A 12,741-nucleotide genomic window follows, 5' to 3' on the forward strand; every position below is an offset into this window, starting at 1 on the left:
TCTTTGATGACATTTACAATGACAACGGATCCTGGAGGCTCTGGACCTAATGACTGGATTAGCCCTTTGATGGATTAGACCATGATGACATATGGGACATGCTGAAGGTCAAGAGGTGGGGCTGAACTGGAGGAAGTAGGTCACTGGAGCATGTCCTTACCTGACTAAGTTCCCCTGTCTCCGGCTATCAGCTCTCTATCCACCAAGAAGCAAAGAACAACCTCTACAGCAAGTTTCACCCCATTGCGCTCTGCCCAAGCTCATGGGCCAAGTGAACACACACACTGAACCATCTACAGCTATAGGTAAAGCTAATTCTTAAGTTATTATGTAAGTGTTTATGCTTTCTATTTTTATTAAAAATGTATTATAAAGAATTTGAAAAAAATCACCCACTGAAATTAACTAGACCCAAAGTCTATACATGTCAAGGAACACAGAGCAAGACATGTATTCCCAGTTTCTCTAAGCTCTATTCTAATAAAGGAGCCAGGTGGGCACTGTCACATTCACTGCCACACTATCCACAAGGGTCACCATGGATAGATGTCCTAAGTATCCAAGGAGGGGTGACTAGATACACACAATGTGGCCTGAATACCTCATGGAGTACTCATCAGGAAATTCTTCACACGCAGTAGCATGGACAAACCCTGATGACATCATGCTGAGGGCAGTACGTCACAGAAAGACTATATGAGTCCACAAACACAAGGTATTGGAGATGGTCAAATTCATAGGCTAAGAGGGGAATGGTAAGTATCAAGGTTTAGGGGGAGGAGGAAGAGACTAATTACTAATCGAAAGACATACCATTTCAGCTAAGATGCATTAGCTCTAGAGATTTGCCATTCAACATCATACCTATTGTTATTAATAACATAGACTTTAAACGTGTTAACAATGAATTGAGATATAGTTCAGTGGTAGAGTTCTTGTCCAGTGAACCCAAAGCCCCGGTTCAATAGTAACTTCTGCCCAGTACTATAAAAATAGTTGACAGGGTAGATAATTGTTCTTAATATAATTCATTTAAATTTAAAATTTACAATTTAAAGGTCTGAAAGTAAGTTAAGTGTTGGTAAAGATATGGTGAAATGGGAACCCTCTCTTGCTAAGTATATCAGAAAAAATTGCAGAACAATTTGGTATTAGCTAATACAGTTGAGGACACTGTGTTTGAGTGTGTGTGTATAGGTGTATTTGTGCATGTATACGTGTGTGTATGTGTGTATGTGTGTGCCTGTGCATGCACACACGTGTGTGTGTGTGTGTGTGTGTATGTGTGTGTATGTGTGTGTGTGTATGTATGTATGTGTGTGCCTGTGCATGCACACATGTGTGTGTGTGTGTGTGTGTGCGTGTGGGCATATGTGTGTGTGTGTGTGTGTGTGTGTGTGTGTGTGTGTGTGTGTGTGTTAAGGCCCAAAGCTGATCCTGGGTGTCTTCCTCTATTGTTGTCACCTTATGTTTCCAAAAGAAGTCTCTGAATTCAGAGCTCACTAAGTGGCTAGACCTGCTGGCCGATGAGCTCAGGAATTCACCTGTTATCTCCTCCCCAGCGTTCAGATTACAGGTGTGTGCAGCCACATTCAGCTTTTACGTGGGAGTTGAGGATTCCAATCTAGGGCCTTCTGCGTGGGCAGTGAGAGGCTAATTTCCTAAGAGTCAAGGCAGAAGTTACTTTCTCAGAAAGGAGAGAGCAGATGGGAGGATGGCAGTGTCAGAGTCACTGGGGATAGTGTTGGGAGAATCAGCGGTTTTCAGCCTTCGGGTCTCAATCCCCTTGGTGTGGTATGTCAGGCATCCTGCATATCAGATATTTACATTAGGATTCATATCAGTAGCAAAATCACATCAATGAAGTGACAAAAAATAATTTTATGCTCAGGGTCACCACAGCGTGAAGAACACAGTAGTAAAGCATCACAATATCAGGAAAGTTTGAGCACCACTGCTGTGGATGATCTATTTCTTTGTGAGGATTATGTCATACGTTAGCAACTACAAAGGCATTCAAAAATTGGCAGTGCTAATACTCTGACTGCAAACTCCAAGGCTGAAGCGGAGACTGCACCATTGGTGAACTTGGCTGGAGATTGAGCAGTTTTGCTCACTGCTAAATCCCTAGCCTTTTGCACCATGTTCAGCGAGTTTACTAATGAATGGCTCTTTTGAGATACTTCCTGTGTTGGGAGGGACCATCTGTGCTTCACTAGCCAGAGAAAAAACTGTTGAGAAAAGCTGAGAGAAGGTCTTGGGCTCCCTGCATCTTGGAGTCTCTCCAGATTTAGATCTGACTGGGAATTCAGTCAGCTGGTCAGTAGGGAACCCTACTAAGATAAATAAAAATCTTTTTGTTCTTACAAAAAAAAAAGTGTGTGTGTGGCGGGGTGGGGGGGGGTGGGGGGGTGGGGGGGGTGGGCATGCCATAGCATACAAGCAGAGGCCATGGTATAATTTACAAGAGTCGGTCTTCTCTCTCCACCATGTGTGTTCCAAGGATCAAACTCAGGTCATCAGAGTTGGTGTTAAGCACCTTTAAAACAAGCAAATAAAACCCAGCCCCCCCCCAAAAAAATCCATAAATATTTTAGGTCTTGGAAGCTCTAAGGTGTCTGTCCCATTGACCCAGCTTATCATTTGTAACACGAGAATTGTGATAGTTGCAATGTGAAATGCTCCCCACAAGCCTGGGGGTGCCCCTGGTGGGGGTATGATGTGGGGGAGGTTGTGGAACGACTTGTAGTATGTGGAACCTCACTGGAGGAAATGGAGGAGGTGGGCTTTGCAGTTTATACCCTGACCCTACTTTCTGCTCTGTCTTTCTGTCCTGGTTTATTGAAAAGTAAACCTTGGACGCCACAGGAACACAAACTATCCGGCCCTTTCCTGTCATAACAGACATACGCCCTTAAATTAAAACTATGAGTCAAAATAAGCCATCCTTCTCTTGAGTTCCTTTAGGGAGGTATTTAATCAATGACTAAAGAAGAATTAGAAATGACTATAGCTGAGCACTGAAACAATTTTGTTTATCCACACCGTGGCTCTGCCTACAGTTTTCTAAGCCCTGGCTCCTCACTCTTAGTACCCCCACACAAAAACAATCTGAACGATGATGCCCTCAGTGCTCTGAAGGGTGGCACAGATCCTAGGGCAGTGGTTCTCAGTGTGGCCTCCAGCCCTGCAACATCAGTGTCACCTGGCAGCTTGACAGCAGCACAGAGGCTCAAGACTCAGGAGCTCTGGGAGTGGGGCTCAGCCTGCTGTGTTCTGAGGACCCTTTCGTACATATTCAAGTTTGAGGAGCACTGTCTGGCAGGTTGGGGTGGCTAACTTTCATCCCTGTGAAAGATGACCATTTACAGTGTGTTTGGGCTGCATGCGGGCCACAGTTGGACACTTGTGGTACAGTAACCAAGAACGCTTCTTCCTACTTGCTACAACGGAATGGGATTTACAGATCACAAGGTTTGGTTTAGGAGTGACCCACTACAGGGTGGGTGTATTTGCTGGTCAGAATAGATACCAGCCCAGTGCCCGGAGGGGCCCTTCCTATGTTAGACAAGAATCCTTTCCATGCTAAGGGCTCTGGGAAAGGATCCTGACAGGCTACGACAAAGAGAAGTTCATCTGAGACACAAATAGCCACGGGGTAGAGAAGGAGCTATTTGCCAACTGTGTGTTTCACTGTTTCAACAACTGACTCTCGGCTGTGGCAGTTCATGCCAGCTGCAAAATTGCCCTAGTTCCAGCGGGCGAAAGCCTTAACATTTAGCTTCATTTGACTCTACTACCCCATGTGGAAACCATAAGACATCAACCTAAGGAGGCGGCAACCCTGAGAGGAGCACCAAGCTAAGGGAATCAGAAAGCACCACGGCATGGCGATGTTTCCTTGAATGGGCTCTCCCAAGATGCATCCTATTTCCAGGCAGACCATTTGTTTACATATCCCAGTGGCATGGTGAAGCTCTGTATCCAAAGAAAAAGAAGCCCAGGTAGGTATCGGAAGAAGATAAGTGTCTCCAAAAGCAATGACCAAATGTTCCCTCCTCCCGAAGTGAAAGTTCTGAATAGCCTACCCCTCTTCTCTGACCGTGTGCCAGGTGCAGATCAGCTCGGAACCCTGTGCCCCAGTTGTGTGTTGGGCAGGCTGCAATGCTTGTTTATTAGCGAAATGCATCTGATCAGAGAGGCCTGCCTGACAAGTTCATTACATATCAATTTAATTAGCTGATTTACATTTAATTTACATTTCAATTAATGTCTTTAGCAACAAAATGCTGCCTTAATAGGGTAATTGCCTGTTAGGCAATATGTAAAAGAATAAATAGTCGCATTCTGAGGAAGAATTCTTATTTTCAATTTTTTATTACCATAAATAACTGAAATAATTATTGCTCTTAAGGGCCACGTCCTCGTTTCCTTCTGGGCCTAATTATAAAGACTTAGTACCTCATTAAGCAAAATGGTTTTGGAGTCACAGAAAAACATTACTCTGATCGTGACTCATTAGTTTCAACAAAAAAAAAAAGGGAGGGGGGGGAACTGCGATGGTAGGCATATTTGTGGGGGGGCTGGGGCATGTGTCCTTCCTCAGCTGTCTCAACGTGATAGCACAGGTGTGCTTGCATTGCACACCTGTTGGGATGTTACTATGAAGGGCATTCAGAACAGTCTGCTCCAACCAAGTATTCCTCCTGAGGCGACACTAGGGACTGCTAGGGGTTTTGTTGTTCTTGTTTTTTGTTTTTGTTTTGTTTTGTTTTGTTTTGTTTTTAATGCTTCCTTACATAACATAAATCTGTCCCTCTCCTTAAGACAGTTGTAGCCAATTCCTATTAGAAAAGATGTTTTTCAGAGATACAATAGCAGTGTACTAAGAGATACCAGCCAGCAGCTATTTTTGAGAATGGCACAGGGACAGAAGAGATCTGGCATCTTCAAAAGGAAGGTCAAATTATCTAGAAGTGGGGAGACTGAAGGAGGCTTGGGAATTCAACAGGAAAAAGCTGGCAAACACCGGGGCTACAGTAGAGGAATTCCTGGGTAGATTTGGCAGTGTAGTCACAGGGCCACAGGGCAAATGGGGCGGGCTTTTATGCCTTGAGAATTCGATATGTATCTTCCAGGAAGCTGAATTCCCGAACACATGCATAAGAGCAAATACTGAAAACGTACGAGCCTCCGGGCGGGAGCTATTTAGACTCCTGCTGTCCTCTCTCAGTCTTGGCAAACCTCACTGGTCGCTCCCTAGCACTGTCACACAACCCGCTTTTCTCTTGTGTTCTGTCTGCTGTGTTGCCGTCCACAGTCCAGCACAGTGCCACCGCGTGGAATCAAGATTCAACTGCAGGAGAGGAACACCGACGTCCTTTTGTATTTGATTTAGTCAATCAATAAATGTAGTGCCCACTCAAGAAAAGAAAGAAAGAAAGAAAGAAAGAAAGGGGAAAAAGAAAAACAGTGGGATGCCAGAAAGTTGCAGCAATGAGGAGTAAGAAAAGGGTAACTTTGTTATTTAACTAAAACACAGGAACATATTTTTCTCGTAATATTGTGAAAGCATTAGAGTCAATTAAGTCTGAACCTCTAGCTTTCTTCTCTCTCTAATTTAGAACCAGCTAGTCTATGTCAGAGCTTAGGAAATAAAAGGGCATATAGTCCACAGCTCATATTCCTAAATCACATTTCTAAGACTTCTTTTCTCATTTTCCGTATTCTCCCAACCGATCCCCTTGGGATGAGACTTTCAGATCCAGGAACACCTTAGCCGCTCCTATCAGGCGCCACAATCTGAAGGAGGAACACTAGCAGGATGGCTGGACTCCCTGTCTCCAGCAGGGGGCGCCCGCAACTTCTGCTCTTGGTAACACATTTCTTCTGTAAATTTAGGGCAGGAACTCAGCTCTCCCAGACCTAACCTTTTTAATTCTAAAGGTATTTTGAACACTCTCTTCGACCTGAAGGTCACATAAAACACACACTCGCAGTCATATAAAACACACACTCGCTTGTATAATCAACTTTCAAAAACATATACTATATTTCAACTGTAATACACAGGAGAAATAAACTGTAACATGCATGTCTACCTCTAAATTGCATATCATGGCATAAAAAGGCAAAATAAAACCTGTAGTCTTATTGGGGCATGAGGATCTCTTGAGCCAGGATTTCTTGCCCAGCCTTTGCAGCTGAGCATACATGTATGAACATACACAGATATACTGGAAAAGGTTAAACAGTGGTAACAAGGTATATATATATCTTTTCCTCTGATTTTCTGATTGAGAACTGCAAATGTTACTAGCTCCATCAGGAAGGTTGAGTTGGTGATTCAAATATGACCATAGTTGCAAGTACTAAGCTTTTTAAACTCCAGAGCAATTCTTGTTAGAGTTCTGAGTGAGACAGTATCTTAGTTTTTATATTGAGAAGACATCTTAAAACATTCTTTCTCTTAATTTAAAAAGAAATAGCATAGCTGGAAAATTCTTTTATTAAGCATGGGAATAAGACTCTCTGTGTCTCTCTGTCTCTGTCTATCTGTCTGTCTCTCTCTTTCTGTCTCTGTCTCTCTCTCTCTCTGTGTGTGTGTGTGTGTGTGTGTGTGTGTGAGAGAGAGAGAGAGAGAGAGAGAGAGAGAGAGAGAGAGAGAGAGAGACAGAGAGAGAGAGACAGAGAGAGACAGAGAGAGACAGAGAGAGACAGAGAGAGATACAGACAGACAGACAGAGACAGAAAGACAGAGAGGCAAAGAGGCACACACTCAGAAGTCTCATAAACCAGTATTTCACCTAAAAGTGAAAAGGCAGGATTTGGGGGCAATGCATTATTCTTTACTGCATGGGCACACAGGACTACCTTGCTGACAAGGAGGTTTCAGAAGCATCATGTACTTGTTTTGTCCACTATTTCCAAATGCCGTCCCCACCCGATTCCTGAAAGGCTTACAAGGTGAACTTAGCCTCCTGGGATCCCCTCCTAGAGCAACATCAACTTGTATCTTTACTCGCCTCCCTTAGAATCCCAGTCCTAAGGATTTCTGTCCTGAACTTCAACTTCCTGCCACCTTGCTCATGCCAGTGTCTGCAGCCACTGGAGGATAGGTACTGTTGTACATTCCCAGAGTCCTGTTTGGACAGATTGTCTAGGTATTTGGACCATTTAGGGCATCCTCATTATCCAAAGATTGTGCTTCTGACTTTAAGGAATCAAGTTGGGGGCAGTAGCCTACTATATAACCCATGGGACTTGTGTCCCAGCCCTGTATCATGACATCATATCTGAGCTCACCAGCCAACCTTCTAATAGCCAGCACCCATGATTCTTTGCCTTCTGCACCTTAGAGAGCACATTGCCCAGATGGTGCTATGGGGGGAATCTATAGTTTCCTCTGGTCTCTACTCCACCAGCAACTTCTATTCTTATGCTCCCAGTAGAGAGGAATTCATCACAGCCATAGCCCAAGAAGCCAAGTGTGTCATTAGAGTAAGTACTGAACAGAACGGCCTCAGGAAAAGAGCCTCCAGGAATCGTGTGTGTATAAAGACCTGCAGATCTACCAGGGGAAAATAAAGAGGGAATTTGGGGACCTAGTGCTGATACCAAGGTCTCACAGGGTACTCTGAAGCAGGATCCGTGGTTTCAAGGAATGCCCATTGAAGGGAGAGGTCAATGACTCTGGGAAATGTTTGGGTTTGTAGATTGGCAGGGAGGCATTATGCTAGCCACTTGACAATGCATACTTTCAGTCATGTCTTTCAACTTGGCCATGGAGAATGTGAGTCACACTTAACAAGAGTAGGGGTGGGGGGAGACCTGGTGGCACTCAGAGGAAGGACAGCAGGTTACCAAGAAGAGACTTGATACCCTATGAGCATATACAGGGGGAGGTAATCCCCCTCAGGAACAGTCATAAGGGAGGGGAACAAGGGGAAAATGGGAGGGAGGGAAGAATGGGAGGATACAAGGGATGGGATAACCATTGAGATGTAACAAGAATAAATTAATAATAAAAAATAAAACAAAACAAAACAAACAAACAAAAAAACAAGAGTAGGGGATGGGAAGATGGGGGCTTGCACGTCAACACCCAGAAGCCACGTGGTATGTGCTTGTGATCTCAGTGCTGGCGGGGGGGGGGGGGGTGATGAGGTACAGGAGAATCCTTGAAGTTCATTGGCTGGACAGACATCCTAGACTTTGTAAGGATTTCCAGGCAGTGAGAGACCCTGCTTCAACCTCCCTGCCAAATAAAAGGTGGACAGTGTTTGAGGAACTACACCCAAAGCTGTCTGCTGGTCTATGCTTGAAAAAGTGTTCACTTTTGGTAATCTTTCTGTTGGTTGTCTATGTTCTGGAGGCTGGGTTCTACTATTTATCTAGCTCAGGCTGACCTTGAACTTGCAAGCTTCTTGCCACAGGTTTCCTCATGGGGATAGATGTAAGAGGATTACTCAGCATGCCTGGTAGCACCTTTGGTCCATGTCCCAGTAACTTTCAGTTGTCAGACTCTGCAGTCTTTCTAGGGAGATAGTTTGAAGAGATTCGGGACAGCAGGTGGGGCAGAGGAGGTGCAGTCTCTATTCTTTTGGCGTGAGAATAAGCAGAGGTTGACAAACAAGACCATCAGGAGGTGAGCTGAAGACCCACTGGTCTTGTGGCAGGATGGTTTCAGTGAGTCCCAAGGACACATGTACCCATCAAAACTCATAGGGCGGAGGGATAGGAGACCAGGCTCTGACATTCCAGGCTTGCCAAGTGGAGACTTGAGAATGAGGCTGCGGTTCTGAAACTATACACCCCCCACCCCCCCCAACCCCCCCCACCCCCCCACCCCCGCCGCCGCACCAGCAGCAGGGCTGGAGTATTGTAATCAGATAGAGCAAGGGTCACGCTTTGCTTCAGCAAGCACATTCCGAAGCTGCCCTGTGTCTGCGAAATAGACATGGGCTTTCTTCTCCTCTTTACAGTTTATTGGCAAAGTATCAAACATTTTATAGGGCAAGCGCTGCCACCCGTGCCCAGCTGTGCTCAGCGGTTCCTGCCAGCAAAGATGTTGCAGTTGGGACTCACACTAGGGTAACTTCAACTTTAAACGCTTGCCTTTTGAACGCTTCTCTTCATGCCCTTTAAATGTTGCAAATCAAAGAGGCACATGGGGGGGAGGGGGCTGGGTGATTGGCAACCTTCCCGCCCTGGTGATGAGAATATAGCCCTTTGTATGGCTAGAGCAGCTAGCAGTGAAGTGGGTGGGGGGGATGGGGGGGTGGGGGGGGAGAGGAATACAGGCGGCTTATCCAGAGGGGCCGAAGCACCAGCTACGAGTGGAACACATTGCCTGGCTGAGGTCAGGCAGGCACTGAGGGATGGTTCACCAACTGCCAACAGTACCCCGCGGCTTCTTTACAGGCACTGGTGTTATTGTTCAGCTCCCTCCCCTCCTTCTACCTCCCCTGCCCCCCGCCCCCCCCCGCCCCCCCCACCAGCTCTTCTATTTATCCACTCAGTTGCTGTTGGAGTTCCTGCTAAGTAGAGGTACCCACTACAGAGCAGATCAACAGCTTTACTGTAGATCCAAGGAGTCCCTGGCCCCTGACCTGCACTAGCCTTCTCCACAAGGTGTCCCCTGATCATGTTTGTTAAAACTGTAAAAGACAGAGCTAGAATGGCAGTCCTCTACAGAACCTTGCCTAGCTGACTTCCCTTCAGCCTCTTTCTCATATGGTGACAACGGAGTGGCCCTGAACTCTCTTGGGATCCAGCAGCGGGGAAGTTGAATTGAAGATAGGGTGTAATGTACTATGCTCGTGTGATTTCTAGTCACTTGCCGTGTACAACTCAGCCATTGCAAGCCATCTTGAACATAGAAATGGCTTCCACAATAATTCTACCAGCAGTGTGACCCACGTATAGGGAAACCTTTACAGCGAAGACACAGGGAAGCCAATGGCTTAGGTAGTGCAGTCAATTTAGACTGTGTAAGATTTGCTCTGCACTTGGATAGCAGAATGCCTTGAAATTTTATAATAAGCAAAACTTGATAGAGGTTGGAAAAGACAACAGTATGAAAGCCATGGTGCATGACCAATAAGGAGTTGTGAAGCTAAAATAGACTTTTCTGAATGCTACAGAATAAAACCTCAGTCTTGATCTTCATACTAAAAGAAAGGCTGAGCCAGGTGTAGTGGCAGGCTTTGAATTCCAGACCTTGGTGAGGCAGGAGAATCACAAGTTCAAAGCCAGCATGGACTCCATCAGAAAATCCGCTCCCTGCCACCCAGGCTCCCTGCCGCAACAGAAACAAAGCAAAAGGAAACAAAGACAGAGCTCTAGAAAACGAAAATGCTCTTGCAAAAATTGTCGAATAGAGATACGATCAAAGAATAAATCTAAGAACTATAAGAAGAAATGTCTTAGACTGATACCTCATAAAATTAATACATTTTCCCCTGGATTTATCTGCATTTTGTTTCCTTGTTATAAATACACATTCACAATTAGAGTCAGTTTTCTATTAATATGCTTTTTATTGTTCTCTAAAGGGACCTCCTAAGGCTGGGGAGACAGCACAGCCTGAAAACTGTTTGCTGCACAAGCTTGAGAACCAAGTTGAATTTCTAGTGCTTAAAAAGCTGAGCTTGGCAGTGCACATTTGTAATCCCAGTGCTGGGAGATGGAAACAACAGGACCCTTAGGGCTTCTTAGCCAGATATCTAGCCAGTTGGCCAACTTCAGGATCAGTGAGAGACCCTAACTCAAAAAATAAGACCTTTGGTCTCTACACACATGTTCACATATATGTATATGCATATCCTCACATGATTGCGCGCACACACACACATACTACACACACACACACATGAAGCTATCTAAGTTAAATGAGTTTCAAATTCCTGTTGGCATTATCAAAAAAAAAACCTTTGTATTCAAATGTTATTTGCTTGCCCCTCCAAGATCCTTCCTGCTTTATGATCAAATCCTTACCTATCAGGAGGACATTGTATAACTTTGCCTCCCAACTTATCCCTGATTGGACAATAAAATGGCTGAAAGCCTATAGCCGGGCAGAGGGAGAGAGAGAGGAAAGGAGGGACTTCCTGAGAGACAGAGAACTCTGGGAAGGAGAAAGAGAAAGGCCTTTTGCTAGGAGACACAAGAAGAGACAGACATGACTATGGGCCTGGAAGCTAAAGCTGGCCACGTGGCTGGATGGGGCTAAGTGGTCAGGTTAACTTAGGTGACCTCGTTGATAGTCTTCCTGGCTAAGGCATAAGCTTTGAAATATTAAAAGATGGTCTTGGTGTCTTTATTTTTATGAATGAAGAGAATCTAGGGTTAATACAACAAATTCCATCAGAACTGAAACTCTTCAACAACAGAATAACAGTACAAGGAAAAGAGGTTCAACAATCTCAGAGGCCACCAGGCTAGCTAAAACATAAGCTAACAATTACACAGTGTCATCAGGAGGTACAGGGCTTTGATCTCCTTATTTCTTATTCAGATATGACTTTCTCCTAACAGTGCATCCATACCTCCATCCTGTCTCACATGGGAACTGTGGTGGTTTGAATGAGAATGGCCCTCATAGGCTCACGTATTCGAATGCTTGGTTGTTAGTTGGTGGAACTGTTTGGGAAGGATTAGAAGGTGTGGCCTTGTTGGAGTATGTTTCAAAGCTCAAGTCATTCCTAATTAGTCTTTTCCTCCTCCTCCTCCTCCTCCTCCTTCTTCTCTTCTTTTCTCTCTCTCTCTCTCTCTCTCTCTCTCTCTCTCTCTCTCTCTCTCTCTCTCTCCTTCCCTCCCACTCTTCCCCCTCCCTACCTACCTCATGGTTGTTGTCTTAACATATAAGCTCTCAGATACTGTTCCAGAGCCACTCCTGCGTGCCTGTTGCCATGCTTCCTGCCACAATGGTCATGGATTCTACTCTCCTTTGGGCCTGTAAGCCTTAAATTATATGCTTTTAAAAACAAGTTGCTGTGGTCATGGTGTTTTGTCACAGCAATTAAATAAAAAAGTAACCAAGACAGAGTCCTCTCAAGCACATACCTCCCTACACCCAAACCTGTGAATTTATCTCTTTCTTCATTAAAACATCTCTACCCTTGTTCTGCTTTCATTTTCACATGGGTGTGTGTGTGTGTGTGTGTGTGTGTGTGTGTGTGTGTGTGTGTGTGTGTGTGTGCCCCTGTGTGAGGATGTGTATGCATGTGCACATGTACTCAAGTGTGCATATAGAGGCCAGTAGCCAGTTTCAGGCATCTTCCTTTATTGCTCTCCACCTTACATTTTGAAATTGGGTCTCTTACTGATCCAAGATTTCACTGCTTTGACAAGACTAGCCTTCCATCGGCCCCCTGCCCTGCCCTGCACCTCCCATCTCTGGGTTACAGTTGCAATACCATGGCCATCTTTTATGTCTGTTCTGGGTATCCAAGCGCATCCTCATGTTTGCACAGCAAGTGGATGACCACTCCTCAGCCCTTCCCCAGTCCTCTTTCTGCCTGCATCAGGTCATCCTACTTTTATCCCCTGGGTTTTCTTGTTCATATCCATATGGATGTTGTAAAATTATTTGTCCAAGACAACATAGTTCCTTCCAAAATAGGGATTAATCTATCTGCTTCGGCCTAATTATTCCTCTAACTTGGTCTATACTCCTGTTCTCTGCCCTCATTCCTCAACTAAGATGTGCTTGTCTGTACAGCTTGGACAAGATGATTA

Source organism: Acomys minous, assembly GCF_964271855.1.
Source record: "Acomys minous genome assembly, chromosome: 6".
NCBI classification, from domain to species: Eukaryota; Metazoa; Chordata; class Mammalia; order Rodentia; family Muridae; genus Acomys; species Acomys minous.